The sequence below is a fragment of the Papio anubis genome, chromosome 18, assembly GCF_008728515.1.
Source record: "Papio anubis isolate 15944 chromosome 18, Panubis1.0, whole genome shotgun sequence".
Lineage (NCBI taxonomy): Eukaryota > Metazoa > Chordata > Mammalia > Primates > Cercopithecidae > Papio > Papio anubis.
Window position 1 is genome coordinate 59,867,855 of NC_044993.1, and position 24,080 is coordinate 59,891,934.

Genomic DNA, 24,080 nt, shown 5'->3' on the forward strand with positions numbered 1-24,080 from the left:
AGAGAGAGGAATCAGGAGTCAGATTTCAAGATGCCAAGATCTGAAGTCTATAATTCATTTTATTTTTACATAAAAGATGAAACTAAGTTAACATCAGCTATTCAGACTACAAAATTTAAGTCTTGATGTAAGCTGACTTCTTACTTTTAAGGTGAACTTCCAATCCTTTCCATTCACAAATAGGACTTGATTTATTAAGTTTCTTGCTTTGTATCTCCCGAGTTGATCAAAGCACACTTTCTTAGTACAATCTGTATTGTTCCAAGTGTTTTATAAACATCTCTTGTGAGAGTTTACAGAAGTGATCTGAAATCATATCCAAGGTTTCATCCCATGAGTCAGTTATTCTTAAAAAGGAAATAGAATCTCTGTCTTTATCACCTTTATTTTCCTATCTATCACAAGTCTAATTATAATCTGTAACAAAATTTTAAAAACATCATTGGCAGGATTGTCAGCAGATAATTACTGGCATTAAAAACTAAACAGGACAAAAAAGGAAAGAAAAGGCAGAATTTCATTACCTGGACATAAAAATCACAGGTCTAGACAATATCCAAACTTTTATAAAGGTCCCTTCCCTAATAACTTTCAAGAGTTGTCAACCATCTAGCCCTACACAGGTAACTAACTCCTAAATCTGTTTCCTACCCTTACCTGAGATCCAATCAATCAACCCAACTGCCTACCGCACATGGTCACCTGCATTTATTCATTCGTACATAGATATATACTGTATACCCACTATGTGCCAAGTTCAGTATGCTGGGCTCTGGAGAGTCGCAGCAAAAAAAAAAAAAAACCAGTCCCTGTCCTCTCAGGGCTTCTAATAGTGAAGGAAACCAAGTCAACCAAATAATCAAAAAACTATGTAACACAGCCATAATTTCTGAGTAGTGTGGTACTAAGCTGATCTAAACTTTACTCACTGTACTTGGCTTGCATACCTCTGAACCTTTTCACAGGACAGAAGCGGTGCCATCATAGGTTACCAAAGCCACTAACTTGGGAGACATTCTTTTTTTCTTTTTTTTGAGATGAAGTCTCGCTCTGTGGCCTAGGCTGGAGTGCAGTGGTGTGATCTCAGCTCACTGCAACCTCCGCCTCCCGGGTTCAAGCAATTCTCCTGCCTCAGCCTCCTGCGTAGTTGGGATTACAAGCAGGCGCCACCATGCCCAGCTAATTTTTGTATTTTTAGTAGAGCCGGGGTTTCACTATGTTGGTTAGGCTGGTCTCGAACTCCTGACCTCAAGTGATCTGCCCACCTTGGCCTCCCAAAGTGCTGGGATTACAGGTATGAGCCACCACGTCCGGCCTTGGGAGGCATTCTTGACCTTTCCCTTATTCTCAGATTATTTCAATCTCTGGGTCCAACCCATATGTCTAGAGTGGATGTGCACAGATGGCTCTGCCAGAATAATCCTTCTCCACTTCTTCTAGGAACTCTCAGTGTGATGGTGATAGAGAGCTTCCAACAAAGACCCCAGTGACTGGCCAGGGGGGCACAAACTCCCAAGGCCAAGAGTGCCCCTGGGATTTTAAAACCAAAGCTGGGAGGGAAAAGCTATTTCCTTCCTCGTGGTTGGTGATGTGAAGATGGCTCCTGCCCTGTGATAACATACCACTTCTAATCTCTGAGGTCCCTGAAATTGTGCTGGTTTCTGCAGCATTTCATTCCTTTTGCAACCTTCTCCAGGAATCTTCCAATTCGCTCCCCTTTTAACTCAAGATAGTTTGAGTGAGGTTTCTGTTAACTTGCAGTCAAGAGCCCTGACTAGTACCTCCTAAACATTTCCAGCCTCTGTCTTCCACAACTCTACCACCAGTGCCCTAGTTCACATCCTTATCAATTGTCACCTGTACTCGTGTGACAGTCTAATGGGTTGCCTGTCTCTAGACCTGCCCCTCGCATCCAGCGTTCATAGTATAGTAACTAGAGTGACCCTATCACCTCCCCGCTGCTGGACTCTTCAACGGCTCCCCATCACTAAGAGCAAAATCTTAAATTCCTTAATGGGACACATCCAACTGTCTATAATCAATCTTCCTCTCCAACCAAGCAACTGTCACTCCTTGCCTTGTATTTTATACTATGACTATACAGAAAACTACACACACACACACCCCCCATGCTGAACTGATTTTGAAAACCTGAAAAAATTAAAGTGGTTTTCTTTGGGCTCACTTTTAGGCATCAGAGTCATCACACCTCTGTCTACATTTTATTATATCAATAATCCTAGATATGGCTGTTGTGAGATATCTGGACTTGGTGTACATAGCAGGAAATAACCAGAAGACAGACTAATAGACTGTAACAAAAAGTTCTGATCACCCACCCATCTTTGCAGACTGAGCACCAGCACCAACTCTTCTATAAAGCATTCTCACCTGAAAGAGGAGACTGCTCCCTTCCCCATCCTGGCACCACCATGGTCCTCTGTGGAAGCTTCCAGCATGGCAACGTGCATTCCTGTTTCTAAAGATAGGGCCACGTTCCACTCATCTCTGAATCCCCAAGCCCCGCAAAGTGCTCAGTATGTATTAGACACATAAATGTTCATGGGATGATGCATGCATTTTGAACGACGCAGAACAATGAAAGACATCTTTCTGATTTAAAAAACAAAAAAGCACATTGGGTGTAAGGTTAGGAAATTTGGTTTTCTCACACTGAATGAGCTGAGAATATCTGAAACACAAAAGACGTTTAATACCTCTTACTCATTGTATAGTTAATAAACTATTTAATTTTGTACAAATTTTTAAAATGGGAGATGTCTAGAAATAAGGTGTAATTTTTTAACTTAAAGAAAATTTCTGACAGAGAGAATGGCACAAGCAACCAAAACAAATTGGAAAACTGGACTTCATAAAAATTAAAACACTACTTGCTTCAGAGAACAACATGAAGAAAGTGAAAAGACAATCACAGAATGGGAGAAAAGATCTTACAATTCATATATCTGATAAGGGTGGGAGTGTTTGGGTGTATGTGTGTGTATACAAAATATATAAAGAACTATCACCACTCTATAAAAAGAGTGCATTTAAAAAATGGGCAAATAATTTGAATAGGCGTTTCTCTAACAAAGATATACAAGTGGCCAAAAAGCACATGAAAAGATGTTCAATACCATTAGTGATCAGGGAAATGCAAATCAAAATCATGAGACACCACTTGACATCCATTAGGATGGCTACTATGAAAAACACAATCACGGAAAAGTGTTGGCAAGGATGTGAAGAAATTGGAACCCTCAAATGTTGCTGAGAACGAAAAAGGCGCACCTTCACACAAAAGCGGGTGTACTTTGGAAAACAGTTGGGCAGTTCCTCAAAAAGTTAAATACAGAGTTACCATATAACCCAGCAATTCCACTCCTAGGTATATACCCAAAAGAAATGAAAACCTGTGTCCACTAGAAAATGTATACGCAAATGTTCATAGCAGTATGATCCATAATGACCGAAAAGTGGAAACCACCACAATGTCCATCAACTGATGAAGAAATAAGCAAAATGTAGTATTGCCCATACAATAGAACACTACTCAGCAATAAAAAGGAATGAAGTTCTGATACATGCTGCAACGCAGAAAGAAGCCAGACACAAAAGGTCACATATTTTATGATTCCATTTATATGGCATGTCCAGAATATGTAAATCCACAGATAGAAAGTAGATGAGTGGCTGCTAGAGGCAAGAGAGACAGAGAGAAGAATGGAGAGTAGGTATGGGATTTCCTTTTGGGGTGATGAAAGTGTCCTGGAATTAGTCAGAAGCGATGGGTGTACAACTCTGTGAATATACTAAAAATCACTGAGTTCTACACTTTAAAGGGTAAACTTTATAGTATATGAATTATATCTCAATACAGCTGTTATTATTTAAAATGGTCAAAGTCATATAGTAACACCTCTGTGCAGAGGCCTGTTGAATCACTCTGCTTGCTACAGGATAACCTGTTGTAAAAACACACAATCTGTTCAAATGAGGAAATAGTTTATTTTCCTACCAATAAATCCCTACAGTGACCAACCATAAAAAACCAAATCCAAAATAAAAAAGAGGAAAGAACAAAGAAGCATGCAATCTGCAATTTGCAATTTGCTGGCAGGTACAGAATGGAATTAACCAAAGACGGCACAAAGAAAAATGTTTATCAGAACTGCTTACTTCTCTTTGATTATACAGATTTAACAAGTCAAAGTCCTTTCTACTCATGAAAAAATGTGCCAGCTTCTTTATTAGCACAGAGCAAGGAAAAACAAGCATTCTCTCCTATAACCAAATTAACATCCCGCAGAAGGTCTGTTTGTACTTGGCAGTCATGAACCTTTCATCTCAGAGCGCTGCTAAATTAAACAAGTCTCTGCTGTATTGAACATGATGAGCCAGACACCCTGGCAGGCTCCTCAGCTTCATGAGTTGATGTTGAAGAGCATTAGAAATAAAGAGGATGGTGAAAATGATGGTGGGGGTGCTCATAAAGTAGCATTATCTTCATTCTGTTCAGCATTTCCATGGTCTACAATGGCAACATTCTAACAACTTTCAAGATTCTAACACCACCTCTCCCTGTCCTACGGAAGAAAAGCATGGATTTTAGAGCCAGAGATCTGTACTCAAGTCACAGTTTTGTTTTGTTTTGAACCTACAAGCTGCATGCCCAAGTCCTGATTTCACAATCTCATTGAGTCCTTCTACTCTTTAAAACTGGGGTAATTAAATCTATCCTCACAGAACTGTTGTGAAAACAAAATGAGGTAATGCACACAAAAGACATCGCACAAGGCTCAATGTACATCCCCACCATAAAATTCCTCACTGCTCTTAACTCTTCAAAGAACATGCTCATTTTAGAGTTTATATCACAGTATAAGTAATAGCCACCTTCTTGTACCCAAGGACATCTAATCAATCAAAAGATCCTATGAAGATTTCGTATTACATAAATTATTCCCCTCCATCCATCTCCACCTCACATAGACTTGAAGGTAACAAAGCCATGAATAAAGTCTTTCAAATGTATTAAATCAGGGCATGGCACAAAGCATTCATTCACCTAAGAGGTATTTAAAAGCACTGAACTGAGAGACACACCAGGAGAAACACTTACTATTAGAGGAAAATGCATATTTTGCAGTGCAATAATTGGCAACCTTTCCATAAAGATTGATGCAATCTGATTGTAATTCCCAAGTGTCAGTAATCAGTTCTTAAGGTAAAAGAAAAAGGAAGTGGGATGGTTTCAAGTACTCCAGAAAAGATGTAGGAGGATATCCTTTCACACTGACAGCAATTAATGTTTGAGTGATAGCTGCTAGAACAGTCAGACTGAAGAACTTTGTTACATTAGAACAGACTGAAATATATTTAAAATAAAACTTACTGGGTTTAACATACACAAACACGTAATCTTCACCTTGAACTAGGTGTCCTCTCTGAGCAAACTGAAGAAGGAAAAGCTTGCATTTCTAGTATTTCCCATTGCCTAGCCATGATAAGGAAGGAACTGATGGTTTTCAGCCATATTCCCACGTTGGACATCTATTTAAAGAGAGTAGCCTAGACTCTGCAGCAATACAGTCAGACTCCCTCTCCTTAACTCAAGATAAATTTCCAGCGTGCCACAACACTAAGCAAAGTGCCCAGAGGTAGGAAGGAAAGAAATTTCTCAAGGGGAATAGGACATTCAGAGGTTAAGTACATATCCTTAACCTAGAGAGTTTCACTGACTATTGAGTTCATCATGGAACTTACGGCCCAAAGCTACTGTTCTCTCCTCCCCTTCCCAAACTCTACTCTTAAGACTTTGAGTTGAGAATACTCTTGGGAGAGACCAATTCAGCTGCAGATACTACAGAAGTAAGCCCTGAGTGTTGGCTTTGCTAGGGATCTATTCTCTGTACTGCATACAAGCACTTCAATTTTTTTCCCCAGGGTTAGAGTTTAATATAACTCCATCTGAATATTCTACTGCTACAAATTCTGTATATGAAGACAAAATTTTTCTCCTCTGCCCAACTTTCCAATCAAATGACTACTTCCCCTGCCAGACTAAACTTTAAGCTTTGTGCCTAAAATAGGAAGAAACTGTTGCAAATGCACAAAATCTAAGTCATTAAAGATGCTGAAAAAGTCTTCAAACTTTCTGTTTAAGTACAATGTAAAAATTATTACAAATGCAGCTAAGAGGAGAAACAAATAATAAAGCCTTAATTTTCATTAAGACTTCTGTTTACTGTAGTAATTCCTCACTTTCCAGGAGTATTTTTAGAATCAGGGCTTTAAAGCATGCAGTTAAATAAAGTCATCAGTAAAATGATAACTACATATAAGCAAATTCCTACAGTGCCACATAAAAAAGATTGAAGAAACCAGAAACTTGGTTATTTTAGAAAACAAATACAAGATTATACCGTCAGCCACAAGAAGATATCAGAGTTTTAAAGCCTAGAAAAACTTCATTAATTTAGTCCCTACTATTGGATACTCAATTATTTCAAGTCTGCCTACATTTAACTCTGGATTATTTATTAAGAAAGGGGATGCTAAGCAAATTAAAGTGCAAATAAAAATTGCTAGAGGATTATTTAGTCAATTTAAGATGTTATACATGGAAATAACTGCTGCTCAAATACTGATTAAAACTAGCTCATGAACTCTCTGGAATCCCATATTCCAACAGAAACAAAGTGTATGAAAAGAGAGGCAAAAACACTGCTTGAATCTATTAATTATTCCAACTCCTCTGTTTAGTTTGGCTGTGAAAAATTGGTTAGGAGTCAGAAAGGCTTAAAAGACAGGATACTGGACAAAGATTTATTATCCATTCTTCTCAAAGGCTGGCAATCAACTTCTCTGCTTCCATTTTTAATGAAATGCTGAGCCACAATTAAAATATAGCTCAATGTATCTCCATTATAATTAAAAATATATTTTGGCACATTCATTTTAGCCTTGTCTTCAAATAACGTAACTATGAAAAACTTTCCCATGTCTATACTATGAAACATAAATATGATTATTTAACAAGATCTAGTATCCTACCTAGTTTAGATACTTACTTTTCCCTTGACAACAACAAAAACACACAAACAAAAAAGCAGAGTCGGAAAATAAACGGGATACAGGCCAATTCAACATTTCAAACAAAATGTCACAAAATGTTATGGTAGCAAGTATCACTGTAATTGTCTATGTCTAGATTTAGGTACATATAAAAATCACAGATGCTAGTTTTCTTATCCAAATTAAAATTTAAGGCACTTCTCATTTCCATCCTAATTCTAACAATGACAATATTTACCAACCATTAATTCCTTCAAGCACAATATGGGTGTTTGCCGTGTGCATGCCAGGTATTACATTAGGTGCTAGATGTAAACCGGTGACTAAAATACCAGTTGTACTACTTGGTCCCTGATTTGGTGGTATATGGTCAACAATGTTAACTTGGAATGAAAAGAAAAGCATCAACATTAAAGGCAATCTATATTATTAAAAGCTGTATTTTCCTTTTTTTTTTTTTTTTGAGACGGAGTCTCGCTCTGTCGCCCAGGCTGGAGTGCAGTGGCCGGATCTCAGCTCACTGCAAGCTCCGCCTCCCGGGTTCACGCCATTCTCCCGCCTCAGCCTCCCGAGTAGCTGGGACCACAGGCGCCCGCCACCTCGCCCGGCTAATTTTTTGTATTTTTTTTTTTTTTTGAGATGGACTTTCGCTCTTATTGCCCAGGCTAGAGTGCAGTGGCGTGATCTCGGCTCATTGCAACCTCTGCTGCTCGGGTTCAAGTGATTCTCCTGCCTCAGCCTCCCAAGTAGCTGGATTACAGGCGCCTGCCACCACGCCTGGCTAATTTTTTGTGCTTTTAGTAGAGACGGGGTTCCACCATGTTGGCCAGGCTGGTCTCGAACTCCTGACTTCAGGTAATCCACTCATCTCGGCCTCCCAAAGTGCTGGGATTACAGGCGTGAGCCACCACTCCTGGCCTGAAGATGTATTTTCTATCTGAAGAAAAAAAGGTGACTTTTAATTGGCTTTTTTTTCTTTAAGAGATGAGATCTTGCTATATTGTCCAGGCTGGTCTCCAACTCCGGGCTCAAACAATCATCTCACCTCACCCTCCTGAGCAACTGGGATTATAAGTATTTGCCACCATGCCTTGTTAATTTTTTCTTATTTTAATTTAAACTTTTTTTTGGTAAAGACAGGGTCTCACCATATTGCCTACACTGGCTCTCTGATTTTCTTGTTTGAAATAGCTCCTGATAGTTAATTGGCTTTTTACTAAGTAAAAGAACAAACCATAGGTCAATGACAAAGTTGGTATATGTTTCATATGAAACCTTCCTCAAGTAAATCTTACTTGATTAAAATAAAAGCTAAGGCAAATATAAAATTAAAGATCACACTCATATCAGAAACTGTTAAAATCATTAAACAGAAGAGATTCAACATCAGTAAACATAGGTTTACATATGAATGCATATTCACATAATCCACATAACTCAATAATATCATCACCCAAGTTTGTAAGTCATATTCTACATGCTATTCCACAACTGATATCTATGTTTGAGGCATGTTAAGAAAGTAATCTTTAAAGCTTCTTTCTTTATCTTTTTAATTTTTTTCAAGACAGGGTCTCGCTCTATCGCTCAGGCTGGAGTGCAGTGGCATGTTCTTGGCTCACTGCAACCTCCACGTCCTAGCCTCAAGTGATCCTCCTGCCTCAGCCTCCTGAACAGCTGGGATGACAGGCGTGAGCCACCATGCCCAGCTAATTTTGCATTTTTTGCAGAGATGGGATTTCACTATGTTATTGTGCAGGCCAGTCTTGAACTCCTGAGCTCAAGCGGTCCACCTGCCTTGGCCTCCCAAAGTGCTGAGATTACACGTGTTAGATAACATGCCTAGACTTAAAGCTTCTTGAAACTGCACTACAAGTGAGTAAAAAACAAAGGGAGAGTTCGCTATGGAGGAAAACTTTCAGTATTGGAAACAGTAACAGACAGTTGACCTATAGTTTAAAAATATTTATAATGAGTTAATGAAGGCAACAGATGAAAAACAAAGAATTCAACATACTTCAACACTCTCATCATATATAAAGTCCAAGAGCATTTCATCTATGCATGAGAACCACAGGTATCTTCTCAATAAGAAAATTCTTCACGTTAGTAAGAATATCAAATTGGAGGTCTTTGAAAACCTAAAAGGTATATTCCAATTAGAAACCTTGTTGTCTCAAAAAAATACTGTTTTTGTCTCCTATTGGATTGCCAAAGATTAAAAAGATTAACAGGTTACATACAAAAGAAGGCGGTGTAAGATGGTGGAACAAGACTCTCCAGTATTCGTCCCGGGGCAGAAACATCAATTTGAACAACTATCCATCCCGGAAAACACCTTCACAAGAGCTAAGAAAAACAGGTGAGAGATTACAGTACCTGGTTATAGCACAAAAATTAAAAAAGACACACTGAAGGTGGTAGGAAGGATAGCTTTACATTGGTGGTAGGAAGGATAGCTTTACATTACCCACGTCACCCACCCCCCGCAACCCTAGGCAGCATAGCGTGGAGACAGATACCATCAGATGGGGGAAAGAGAGGTAAGTAAGCACAGGACTGTGTCTTGAATTCTAACACCGGGCCCAACACAGTAAAACCCAGTACCCAGAAGAGCTCCATGGCCCCTGACTCTAAGCCAGTACCCGGGGACTGTGCCTTCAGACCTGTCCTGGATCCAGGTGGAAACCTGTATCCCCTATGAGGCAGACTCCATTTCCAGTCCACATTACTGCCAGCCAACTACAGCAGGGTTGGGCTTCTGATACTCTCAGTGGCTTCAGGATTCAGGCATCCAATTAAGAAAGGAAGAAGTAAAATTGTTCCTGTTTGCAGATGACATGACCTTATATATAGACAACCCTAAAGTCTCCACCAAAAAAAAAACTGTTGTAACTAATAAATGAATTTAGTAAATTTGCAGGATATAAAAATCAACATACAAAAATCAGTAATACTTCTATATACTAACAATGAACCATATGAAAAAAAAAATCAAGAAAATAATCCTATTTACAACAGTTACCAAAAAAATAAAATACTTAGGAATAAACTGAACCAAGGAGGTAAAAGATTTCTACACCGAAAACTAAAACATCAGTAAAAGAAAATGAAGACACAAATAAATGGAAAGACATCCCATGCTCATGGATCAAAAGTATATTTTTAAAATGCCCATGCTACCCAAAGTGCACTACTGATTAAGTGCAATCCTTATCAAAACACCAATAACATTCTTCACAGAAAGAGAAAAAAATCCTGAAGTTTGTATGGAATTACCAAAGGATATGAACAGCCAAAGCAATCTTGTCATTTTATTTACTTTATTTTATTTATATATTATTATTATTTTATTGAGACAGTCTCGTTCTGTTGCCCAGGCTGGAATACAGTGGTACAATTGTGTAGCTCACTGCAACCTCAAACTCCTGGCTCAAGCAATCTTTCCACCTTAGCCTCATAAGTAACTGGAACTACAGGTACAAATGACCACACCTGGCTAATTTTTATTTTTTGCAGAAACAGGGTCTCACTTTGTTGCCCCACCTGGTCTCGAACTTCTGGTTTTCAAACTATCCTCCTGCTGTGGCTTCCCAGAGGGCTGGGATTTGAGCCACTGCACCCAGTCACAATCTTGAATAAAATAAAAAAGTTGGAGGTATCACAATACCTGATTTCAAATTGTACTATGAAGTTACAGTAACCAAACAGCATGGTACTAGCTTAAAATACAGACACAGACAAATGGAACAGAATAAAGAACCCAGAAATAAATTTATGCACTTACAGTCAACTGATTTTTGACAAAGGTGCCAAGAATAAACAATGGGGAAAGGACAGTCTCTTCCAAATGGTGTTGGCAAAACTGGATACCCACATGCAGGAGAATGAAATTAGATCCTTATCTCACATCATATACAAAAATCAACTCAAAATGTATTAAAGACTTAAATGTAAGATGTGAAATCATAAAGCTCCTAGGAGAAAACATAGAGGAAAAGTTCCATGACATTGGTCTGGACAATGATTTTTAGATATGAACCCCAAAACACAGGCAACAAAAGCACAAATCGACAAATGGGATTATACCAAATTAATAAACTTCCACACAGCAAAGAAAGCAATCAACAGTGAAGAAACTTCCTAAAGAATGGGAGAAAATATCTGCAAACTACACATCTGGTAAGGGGTTAACATCCAAAATATGTAAGAAACTTAACTCAATAGCAAGAAAAAAATCCGATTAAAAAACGGACAAGGGTGGTGGCTCACACCTATAATCCCAGCACTTTGGGAAGCCGAGGCGGGTGGAATGCTTGAGCCCAGGAGTCTGAGACCAGCCTGGGCAACACGGCGAGACACTGTCTCTACAAAAATACAAAAAATTTGGCAGAGTGTGGTGGCATGTGCCTGTGGTCCCAGCTACTTGGGAGGCTGAGGTGGGAGGACCACTTGAGCCTGGAAGGTCAAGGTTGCAGTAAGCCGTGATTGCACCACTGCACTCTAGCCTGGATAGACATTTCTCAAAAGAAGCATACAAATGGCCAGGTGTGGTGGCTCATGCCTGAATCCCAGCACTTTGGGAGGCTGAGGAGGGTGGATCATCAGAGGTCAGGAGTTCAAGATGAACCTGGTCAACATGGTGAAACCCCGTCTCTACTAAAAACACAAAAGTTAGTCGGGCATGGTGGTGGATGCCTGTAATCCCAGCTACTTGCAAGGCTGAGACAGGAGAATTGCTTGAATCCGGGAAGCGGAGGTTGCAGTGAGCCAAGATTGCAGCACTGCATTCCAGCCTGCGTGAGAAGAGTGAAACTCCATCTCAAAAAAAAAAAAAAAAAAAAAAAAAAGCAAAAAAAAAAGGCAGCATACGAATAGCCAGCAAATACATGAAAAAGTGTTAAACACCACTAGTAAATCCAAGTTAAAGCCACAATGAGATACCACCTCCTGTCGGACTGGCTACTAAGATAAAAGGTTACTGGCTAAGATAAAAGGTTACTATAACTTCACAGTACAATTTGAAATCAGGTAGTGTGATACCTCCAACTTTTTTATTTTATTCAAGATTGTGGCTGGGTGCAATGGCTCAAATCCCAGCACTTTGGGAGGCCAAGGCAGGAGGATGTTTGAAAACCAGAAGTTCGAGACCAGGCAGGTCAACAAAGTGAGACCCTGTTTCTGCACATTCGACTCCTGTCGGAATGGCTACTATCAAAAAGATAAAAGGTAACAAATGCTGGCAAAAATGTAGAGACAAAGAAACCCTTGAACACCGTTAGGAGGAATGTAAATTATTGCCATTATGGAAAACAGTGTGAGAGTTTCTCAAATAAATTAAAAATGGAACTACCATATGATACAGCAATCCCACTATTGGGTATTTATGCAAAGGAAATGAAATCAGTATGTCAAAGAGATAATCTGCACTCTCATGTTTACTGCAGCACTATTCACAATAGCTAAGACATGGAAGCAACCTAGGTGTCCATCAACAGATGAATGGATGAAGAAAATGTGGCATATATACACAATGGAGTACTTAATTCAATTATAAAAAAGGAAATCCTGTCATTTGTGACAACATGGATGAACCTGGAGAACATTACCTTAAGTGAAATAAGCCTGATACAGAAAGACAAATACTACATGTTCTTACTCATACAAGGAATCTGAAAAAGTTGATCTCATAGAACAAGAGAGTAGAATGATGGTTACCAGAGGTGTTAGAAGGTCAGGGGCGTGTGGCGGTGATGGTGTGGAGATGTTAGTCAAAGAATACAAAATTCCAGTTAGAAGGAATAATTTAAAGTGATCTATTGTACAGCACAGTGACTACTGTTAATTATGATATATTGTATTCTTCCAAAAATAGAGTAAATACAAAGACAGTAAACGTTCAGCCTTTTCACCACAAAAATGCTAGATTGAAACATTCCACGACGTACACATACTTCAAAACATGTTGTACACAATACATATATACAATTTTACTTGTCTATTTAAAATAAACAAATAAATTTGGAAAAAAGTTACATACACATAAACATTAACAAAACTCTGTGTGGGCAAGCGTATGGAAAGCAGGACTCTTATGGATTCTGAGTGGGGTTAGAAACTGGTAGTCTCTTTGGAGGACAGGTTAGCCATGTCTCAACATTTTATATGTGTATAATATCTGACCCAGCAGTTACACGTCTAAGAAAAGAAATGAACAAGTATACAATGATATAAGCAGAGGGTTGATCAATACATCTTTATCTACAACAAAGGAAAACTAGAAACGATCTAAAAGGTCATCAAAGGCATAAAGTATGGTGCCTCTAAAAGAAGGAACATTAGGCAACCAGTAAAATCATCATGTATGATTATGCATATCTTTTCCAATTCCTGCAGAGAGATGTACAAAACATATTTTTGCATTAAAAAAAGGCTACTATATACAGGTAAACCAATTTATTTAAAATTTTGTATATAAATTCTTCTATATCCATAGATAGATTTCTAAAAGTATGTTCACCAAAATATTAATAGCAGTCATTTCTTGGTGGTAGAAGTTGGATGCTAACTTCTATCATTATGTTGTTTTACACTGATAGAAAGTTTTTTCATTATTATAATTTAAAAAACCCAGAATTTTATTTAAGAAAAAGAAGTGTTCCTATCTCACCAAAAGTAGCTTAAAATTCTTTCAACTCCCTATTTTAAGAAAAAAGTATTCACTGAATGTTCTAAAGTATATATAACCACTAAATAGCTATGAGTTTCTACTTGCTAGATTTCCTTCTCAGTACCATGCTTTAAAACCATGAGAAAACAGGAATTTAAAGATTAGATTCAAAGAGGTCGAGAATGTCAAATGAACTTATTTGAACAGCCCACATTACTGGCATCTACCTTAAGAACTCTAGGTTCTATGAACTTCACCATTCCTAAAACAAACTCCCTGTTAGACCTCAAGAAAGCAGGCTGTGAGAGGAAGTAAAAAAAATAAATAAATTACAGCTTCTTTGTTAAAAAAATTATTTAAAAACTTACCTCAGTAAGAATATTTAGTTATTTTCCTGTCTTACATTCTCTTTCTTAGCACCTTTATTGTGAACCTGAAAAAAAAAAAAAAAAAAGGCAAAAATTACTTTTTATTGAGCACCTACTACATGCCAGACATGGTGGTGTCTCCTGGAGAATGTGAAGTCTAAGATAAACTGGAAATAACAAAATAGAAGTTATTAAAATGGAATCGTCAGGAAGGAAAGTAAAAATTTCAAAGTATAACTAAAACTTTTCCTAAATTGTTCAAGAATCTATAAATGACTGTATTCAAAGAATTGCATTCAACAAACAAGCCTGGAGAACTGCAGCAGGTTAAGAGTTGGAGTGCTAGGCTCAGAGCATCTGCATTAGAATCCCAGTTTTACCACTTTCTACCTGTGTGATCTGGGGTAAGTAACTTCTCTGTGTGCCTGTTTTCCCATATGTGTAACAATAGTACCCAATTCATAGGACTGCTGAGGATTATATGAAATAATCCACATCGGGGACTCTAAAGCAGTTCCTGAAATATATGTTCAATAAATACTATTTTTATTATAATGTTATTATATAATAATAAATCTGCCTCTCACCATCTCCACCACCAGCATTATTTATGATGACAATAATTATTAATAATTGGCTGGGCACAGTGGCATACACCAGTAATCCCCGGGCTTGATGAGGCCAAGGTGGGCAGATTGCTTGAGCCCTGAAGTTTGAGACCAGCCTGGGGCAACACAGTAAGACCGTCTCTCTTAAAAAAAAAAAAAAAAAATTTTGCCAGGAGTGGTGGTGCCCCTGTAGTCCCAGTTGCTCAGGAGGCTGAGGTAGGATGATTGCTTGAGCCAAGGAGTTCAAGGCTGCAGTAAGCATAATTGTGCCACTGCCCGTGTCATGTACTCCAGCCTGCATGAGAGAGACTCCGTCTCTAAAAAAAAAAGGGGAGAGGGGTGGGCATGAGCTTTGTACTCCAGGGGCTTACCGTATCCTGGGTGAAATAAGAGCTACCTAGACACATTATATAAAGCAAAAGAAAGATCAAAGTCAATTATTCATTCATTTAACAAACATCTGAATGTCCAATCTTTGCCAGTATTTTGCTGTGTGCAGGGCATTATCTGGTGTGCAGGACGAACACAGTTTCTCTCCTTACAGAGTTTACAGTACATCAAGGCCCAAGCTGCATGATGGACAAGCTATATGCAGAGACAGATACTGTTTTTGACTGGGTGGGGGACAATAACAGATCTGAACTGGCAGAATTAGGTAGCACTATATTCTGGGTGGGAGGAATGTGGTTCCAGGAAACACAGGGCCTCTAGGAAACAGAAGCAGCACCATTGTTAGAGTGCATCCAAGAGAGACTAAGGCAGCAAGGCAAGAAGCAGGAGGGGGCCTTGAACACCAGGCTGAGTTTGTTCTCTGTTTTCAGGTACATTAATTGTCCTGCTGAAATTAAACAAGAGCTTAGTTTTAACTTCAATTCTAATGTCTTGTAACTCTTTTTCTCTATGGGTCCTTTCTTTTTTTCTTTTTTGAAAGTGAGACGGATAAGAGTGGGAAAAAAACGAGGCAATGGCAACCTCAGCCCATGTTGGTAACAATGGTGGGAGTGGACCAACGGCACTAATAGATGAGTTTCACACGTTTTCTCTTTTAATCCCTCTAGCATTCTTACAGACATTATTGCTCCTTTTACAGGTTAGGACACTGAGGCTCAGAGAAGTCAAATAGATTTTAAGTTCATAAACTTAACATGATCTTTATTCTTTAAAAGGTGCTTTCTGGAACTAGGCAAAACGATTCTAAAGTTCACATGGAAAAATAAATAAGCAAGAATTGCCAAAAAAAAAAAAAAAAAAGAGCAACAAGGGGAAACTAGTTTTAAAAGATATTAAAACATTTTATAAAACCAATGTAGTACTGGTATATGAAAAGAAAGACTAATGTCATAGAATAGGAAGTGCAGAGATGTACCCCAATACATCCAAAAACTCACACCACCATAAACTGGATTCAGAGATGAACACTGAAACAAATGGGTAAAGATAACTGGTGGCCACATGGAAAAAGGAAACGTTAAATTATATATCACTCTGAACACCAGAATAAATCCTAAATGGATCAGAGATCTAAGCGTTAAAATGAAACCATAAAAGCACTAAAAGAAAACACGGGCGAATTCCAGAAGTCGTGGAGGCCTTTGACGTAAAATCCAGATACCGTAAGAGATTAATGTTAAGTACATAAAATGTAAAGAAAGCCATATTTAAGCCTTCTTTATATCAAAATACATGAAAGTCATTTTTAAAAACAAGTAACAAGTTGAGGGAAACTGCAACCTCACAAAGGGCTAATCTCTCTAATTCAAGCATTTATAGAAATTGGTAAAAAAAGCAATCCAAAAGAAAAACGTGCAAAGGGCATGAACAGATAGCTCACAGAAAAAGTAATACGAATAGCCTTTAAGCACATGCAAAGGTGCTCAGCCCGATTCATAATGACAGCAATGCACATTAAGTTTTCATGATAACTACATGGAGTTATCATTTTTCATCTAAAAGACTGACACAAATCCAAAGGTTAACCGTCGGAGAGGTTATGAATAAGGAGTCTCATATATTACTTATGCGAACTCAAAATAGAGCAGCTCTAGAAGAAGAAAGTATTTATACCAATTATAAATGCATTGCCCACTAACCAGCAATCCCACTTCTAGGAATGTATCCAACAGATAATGCCTGCAGGTATACAAAACGTGCACAAGGTCATTCAGCGCAGTGTCACCTGTGAGTCTCGGACTGGAAACAACTCAAATACTGATCACTGGAGGCTAAACAGCCAAACAACGCATATTTTACAATTGTTTAGAAAAACCTTTTCTGGGCCAGGTGCAGTGGCTCTTGCCTGTAATCCCAGCACTTTGGGAGGCCGATGTAGGTGGCTAACCTGAGATCAGGAGTTCGAAACCAGCCTGGCTAACATGGAGAAATGCCATCTCTACTAAAAATACAAAAATTAGCCAGGCCTGGTGGCATGTGCACCTGTAGTCCCAGCTACAGGTGGGAGGCTGAGGCAGGAGAATCGCTTGAACCTGAGAGTTGGAGGTTACAGTGAGGTAAGATGGTGCCATTGCACTCCAATCTGGGCGACAGAGCGAGACTCTGTCTCAAAAGAAGAAAATAAAAGAAAAACAGTGTAAAAAAAATGTTTCCTATATACTAATTTGAAGATATGTCAAGATAATATTAACTTTTAAAAAAAAGTAAGGAGCAGAATATTCACAGTCTGTATATTTTATATAAAAACAGTATATATAGTATATTAGTATTTCCTTGTATCTGTATCTATAAAAAAAAAGACGTCTATAAGAAACAAATGAAAGGTTATTTATGGAGGGAATTAAGACAATTGGAATTTAGATTTCTCAAAATATGCCTTGTATCATTTTAATTTTTGAACCATACGAACATTTTATCTACACAAAAAGAATTTCTAAATGTTAAGAGCACCTCGCAAAAAGAAGTGAAAAAGAACTACCTATAAACCAGAGTCTAAATTTTCTCTGAAATTGGTGTCAAGCAATTTTAGTGTGGCCATCACCATAAATTATAAGACAAGGTGCTTTTCTTTCCTCCAATTGAGCCAAAGTATATGATTATAATAATCTATTTTTAAAAACTGGGGTGAGGAATTAGAAGAGAGAACAGAAAAAGGTGAAAAGAGAAGGAGCTCTACTCTAATGGTTCTCAAAGTATGGTCCTTGGACCAGCAGAATCATCACCACCGGATAATTTGTTAACAATGTAAATTCTATGGGCCCAGCCCAAACCTACTGAATCAGAGACTCTGGAGGCTGCGGCTAGCAATCCTTCCAATACACACTCAAGTTTGACAGACACAGATCTGGTCCCATGATTTTTACATATTCATGTGCATTGCCCAGGAAGGGATATTTTAAAATGCAAATTCTGGGCCAGTTGGTCTGGAGCTGAGCTCAGAGTCCACATTTCAAACAAGGTCCAGGATGCTGCTGATGTGCTGATGGTGTAGGGACCACATTTTAAGACGTAAAGCCCAGGTCCACCTGGGGAAGAAGGTACGCAAAGGGTCTTCACGTGATTGAGTTTGCTGTGAAACCTGCACTCAACATTAGACAGAAAAAGTCCTTACACAGGTTTCCTAGCTAAGGTATACCATGGAACTAGCTTCCCATAAAAACTGTGTACTTCACACAGAGTAAGTACGTTTTCAAATATATTTCTTAAACAACAATAACAACTATGATTCACTGAGATCCAATTTAAGGATGTCCCATTTGAGAAAACTTTCATTTATAAGTGGGTCTTCCAGAATGGAAACAAAAAAAACCGTATTCATACAACTGCCAGGTTATATTATCTGATTAACTTTACCTCAAACACACTAACCATAGCATCTGCTCTTCGTGAAAATTCATCAAGCAGTTTGTTTCCTTTTAAACATTTTCAAAAAAAAAAAAAAAGGTTCTTATATTTACAAACATTGATTCTCCATTTGTTTTACATGAAGGGAAAATCTCTACAGGAATCTTCTTAGTAAAGAATTCTAGTTTAAATGGAAGGGTCTAGAAATGCTGTGTATCTTCATATTGCAAGTCACCCTTTGAATCAAGTTTTTGGTGTTAAACATTAATCACTGGCCGAGCGCGGTGGCTCACGCTTGTAATCCCAGCACTTTGGGAGGCCGAGGCGGGCGGATCACAAGGTCAGGAGATCGAGACCATGGTGAAACCCCGTCTCTACTAAAAATAGAAAAAATTAGCCGGGCGCAGTGGTGGGCGCCTGTAGTCCCAGCTACTCGGGAGGCTGAGGCAGGAGAATGGCGTGAACCTGGGAGGCGCAGCTTGCAGTGAGCCGAGATTGCGCCACTGCACTCCAGCCTGGGCGACAGAGCGAGACTCCGTCGCAAAAAAAAAAAAAAAACAAAACCTTAATCATCATTTCATATTCCCTATTCATGTAGTAAAATTATGTAATAATTTTTACATATTCCCTATTTCATTGACTCTAACATGCCATCAATTTCAAGACACATTCCTATTTAATGTCCTACTAAGAAGTTGCCAACATGCTAATTTTAAGATGTCATTCTATCTCACATACGTATCTTAAAAATCAATAAAACATCTTAATTACAAATCAGAGATATGTGCATAGTATTCATTTTCTAGTTAACATTTGTGTCTCTCAAATGTAAAACGTCATAAAGGCATGAACTTTTATCGATTCGACAATCTATCCCCTATGACTAGAAAAATGGAACATTTTCAATCAATATTTTTTACATACAGGTGAATATTTTTTAAAGTTCTGATTTTAAAACCCAGTAATGACCTCTTTTACCCTGGAGCAAGATACTACTTGCTCAAATTAATATAAATTCATTACTCTCAATTTGGATAAATTTCCATCTCAAAGGTGTTCAATGTCTCTGACTCTAGATAATTTAAAGTATAACCTTCTGTTTTGACAACAGTCAAAACCTACATGTCTGTTTCCATAGCACCTTTCAAACGTAACATGCAACTAATAATAAACATCTTACATCAAGAAACAACTTATCTATTCAACAAAAAAAAGCCAAATAAACTTTTTTTTAAAGCAAGAGTTAAATGTATAATGTTACGATGTAGGGAACACTGTAACATATATAAATTTCATACTTAGGTAACATATAAATGGTCTGAGCTGAACTTTCTTAACTCCATTTGCATTTTCCCCTATGCAGCAAGACTAGCAGAGTTTGAAATGAAAAGACAATTTCTAACAAATCACACCGTGAGGACTACTGGCATATGTGAGTACAAGTAATTTTAATTTTTACCTTTGAATACATCTACATTTTCCAAATTCGCTAATACAGGTATTAGTAAGCAGAAGCAGCTATTTAAAAGGTGATTACACTAGTTTACATTACACTTAGCTAAGACTTATTTCTACCATTATTGCTGTTGCTTCCCAACTCCATTCTAACCTCAATCTGCTACTTGATTCAAGTGTTTAGTTGTCAACATTTCCATTAAACACAGCCAATCTTTCAGACAGATGGACACAGGTACTAACCTGGCCTCCCATCTGAGATTCTAGAATAATCAATGACAGCGCCACTAACCAAAAGCATGCTTTTGTACGTCAGACACTTCTGAAAGAAAGAAGAAAAAAGAAACTCTCAGCAAAAACTGTCAGTTAAATTTCCTTTTATAATTCCTACAATAATTTACTAGATAACATTGTTGTTTGGAGTGGTTCTCCAAGGAGCTGGAACTGCCCCCAAGGAACATTTTTAGTTATCAAAGAGACAGGGGGACACGGCTGGCATTTAGGGCTTGGGGGCCTGGATCTAAAAGACTTCACACAACACATAGGTGGAACACATCTGTATAACGAAGATTCACCTGGTACAAGAGTCTTTCAAATGAACGGGCAGATTAAGCCCACTATAAACTGGCATTACTTTATAATATTTAAAAGTTTTTACAAGAAATTGCAGGGAAACGCCAGTAATGTAGGAGAAAGTAGCAAGGGAAGCTTAAAGAGAGTAAGGGAAAACTGTCTAAACATTAGCGATCGTTTCCTCACACCACACACCATTAACATACAATTGTAATATCAGAATACTGAGCATATATAAACAAATGAGATACTGATATTGAACCCAAAATTTTCAACCTTCATAATATTTTATTATTACCAATGGTAATTGCTAGGAAGCCAGTATTGTCCCTTCGAGTGTGTGACACAAAAGATATTCTACAATATAATTTAAAAATATGGATCCGTGGAGGGCTTATGCTAATATTTACGTGTGGATTGAGACAGTCCGTTATTTGTCTTGCCATGCTATCTCTAGTTCAATCTAGGTTGTTTTCTCTCTTTAATTCGCAAGAAACAGGTTATGCCAGCCTAGGTGTTTTTCCCCCCAACCTCCGTCTGCATCTCTGCTCTTTCGTTGAAGTGGGGGCCACACTCTGTAGACCGGGCTGGAGTGCAGTGGTGCAATCATAGCTCACTACAGCCTTGAACTTCTGGGCTCAAGAGATCCCCTCACCTCAGCCTCCCCAGCAGCTGAGACTACAGGTGTGCGCCACCACACCACGCTCATTTTTTCTTTTTTTTGTACAGACAGAATCTTGCTATATTGCCCAGGCTTGCTCTTGTTTGAAACAGCGCCTCAGAATTTTTTTAACCAATACAAACGTACTCATTAGAAGCTGACACAAGCACTCCAGTATATGCTGTCTTCTAGCATGAGTATGCCCTAGATGTGAATGATACATCAACATGTCATATACTGTTCTCTATTTCACCCTTACACTTCAATCAAACCATTATATTGCTTTTCAGTGATGTGGGTAGGGAGGTTACATTGTTTATGAATTTCATTTCAGGGTAGTAAAGTGGGCTTTAGACATGTTTGCTGCAAAGGGGAAGAAGGGACCTTGATTCTGACGAGGTTGAGAACCACTGTTTCCAAGAGTGGAATCGCGTGCTGAAACGAAAATTAAACTTTTAGAGAAGTGTTTCTTTTGCCTAAGGCAAGCCCTGGGCTCCAATACTCCACTTCATTGGGCCTGACATCCCACCACCAGCACACGCCCGCTGCTCTCAGCCCACCTCTGCTTCCCTGCAGAGCCAAACAATGGTTCTTGACCGCTTGGGGATGGGGACCCTTTTAGGAACAAGACAAAAGCCCTGGAAAAACTCTCTCCCGAGAAACCCATACACCAAGCTGCATTCAATTTCAGGGCGCTCCCAGACACCCCCTCTACAGCCCCATCGGGATCCTGGGAGAAAAGGGCTGAGGGGAGTGGGAAGTGGGAAGTGGGAGGAGGAAGGGGGCGCCAGGGTCCGGGTCCCCTCCCACCGCCTCTCCGCAGTGTGGCTTTGGCCCGGGCGCTCCACCTCTCTGTGCAGCCCCGGGGTGGAAGCGCACAACTTAAGTGCTCGGCACACAGCAGAGGCTCAATAAATGCTGCTGCCACTGTCAGCGGGGCCAACCCCGCAGTCGAGAGGGACACTGAGGTGGCCCCGGGGTCGCGCCCGGGCGCGAGGTCCGGTTGAAGGGGGCACCGGCCCGCGGCCCCGGCCGTCCCGCCCCGCGCTAGTCCCAGGGACCGCGCGAACCAAGCGGCGCCGCAGCTGCTGCGGGGACGAACAGGGATGGCCGCCTGGGACGCGGGACGTTCACCAGGCCAGCTCCCCCACCCAGCCCTCGGTCTCGGCCGCTCTCACCCGGCCTCAGCCCCCAACGGCCGCCACCGCCCGCCGCTCACCTCCCCGGCCGCCGCCGCCGCCGCTCCCGCCGCCGCCGCGCGATCTCGCGAGACTTCGCTCCCCTCGGCACTCCCCCTCCCTCCCCGCGGCGCTCGCGGACCCCAGGCTGGAAGCAGCTCCGCGTGCTCTCCGGACGCCGCCCACCCCGCCTCAAGGGTCAAGCCCGGCTGCTCTCGCTACTTGCCCCCGACTCCTTCCCTGCGTGCCCTCCGCCCACTCCCCGTGATGGAGAAGGGTTAAAGCCCAGGTGCAAGGCGGCCGCCTCCGTCTCACCTGGCCGGCCGGGTGCGCGTGCGCATGCGCATGTTTGGGGCTCGGCCCTGAGCCTCTGCAAAGGCTTGGTCGGCGGCGACAAAGGTGACCGCTACCACCCGTCCTGAGTGCTCGCTGCGCGCCAAGCACTTAACAGCCCCCTTCGGTCCTCACACTGCCCCCCATAGTGGGTATTACCAGCCTCCCCAATCTAGAGAGGGGAAAAATGGAGGCCTGGCAAGCAAAGTACAGTAACGGCTGCATGTCACACAGCCAGGAATTGGCTGAGCCAGTGTTGGAATCTGGAGTTGTCTGATGCCCAGCCCAAACCCCATTTCTGCACCTCAGTGACAGCCCCAGGCCCTGTCCCTCCCGCTCAAGGCTCAAGGCTCTGCCTCTCAGCCCCAGTCTTCATTCTCTCCCAAGATTCACCAAGGTGAGAGGAGGAGCTCCTGGGAAGTCATTTGCTACAATCTCTCTGTTTTCAATGGAGCTGGCGACAGTAAAGTGCTTCTCCCTCACTGCACAAACTTCCTAAGGCTTGTGAAGCCCCTGTGCCAGCCCCTGTGCAGGCTCTGAAGACTGTGGCTATTTTTATTGGGTTCTGTCTCCTCCTTAGACTGGTGGCATTTTGCTGGTAGAGAGCATAATGGAATGGCACACGGGACAGAGAATCAGAACGTACATGATGTTAGCACAGAGAAAAGTGTGACTTCTTCCCAGGAGTAAGTCTTAATGTAATAATAATTGTTTGTAAAGAGGAGGGGCTAACATTTACTGCGGGCATATCAAGGTCATACCAATCTTCTTGCAATCCTGGAGGTGGAGAAAGTAGCCTGTTTCCATTGTGAGATAGGATTTGAACCTGGGTCTGAGTCTGGAGCCCAGCACTACCTTGTAGGAAGGTCGTGTTCTGCAAGCAAGCAAGCGTGAGCTAGCTCATTTGGGCCAGCTGCTGTAAAATCAGGAGCCCTGGAGGTTCTAGGTAGCCTTCCACCTGCAACAGGGTCTGCATGGGCTTACCCAGCCCACCTGATAATCACGTCAATGCCAGCAAGTGCTGGCCTGCCCTGCTCCAAATCTGTCCACTCTCCGTGGCAACAATTGCTTGGTACAGGCCAGAGCATATGGGTGCCCTTGTATATTTCAACCTAACTCAACTCACCAGATGGAGGAAGTGGGTGAAGAAGGAAAATCACACCTGATGGGCAGCTACAAGGTGGTGAGCCCTGCTCCAGGTGCTATTTATTGATTTATTTAGTCTTCCCAACAACCCTGTATTAGGGTTCTCCAGAGAAACACAACTACTAGCTTATAGATACAGATGTAGGCTGGGCACAGTTCTCATTCTTGTAATCCCGGCACCTTAGGTCCAGTCAGGAGGATCGCTTGAGCCCAGGA

At 40.4% G+C, this 24,080-nt stretch overlaps 1 protein-coding gene across 14 annotated transcripts in view; it reads right to left on the reverse strand.

Moving 5' to 3' along the window:
* MRTFB (myocardin related transcription factor B) overlaps positions 1-24,080 on the reverse strand; it is a 203,500-nt gene that overhangs the window by 172,113 nt on the left and 7,307 nt on the right. Inside the window, exons 1-3 of one of the 14 annotated variants that reach the window (XM_009196042.2) lie at positions 22,427-22,471; positions 14,116-14,180; positions 145-306 (exon numbers count right to left, since the gene is read on the reverse strand). The gene's annotated coding sequence lies outside the window, so the exon portion shown is untranslated. Of the gene's footprint in view, positions 1-144; positions 307-14,115; positions 14,181-20,216; positions 21,198-22,385; positions 22,479-22,700; positions 22,745-24,080 lie in introns of those variants that run through there. The other 13 variants (XM_017953199.3, XM_009196040.3, XM_017953203.3 and 10 more) reach the window with 13 other exon arrangements.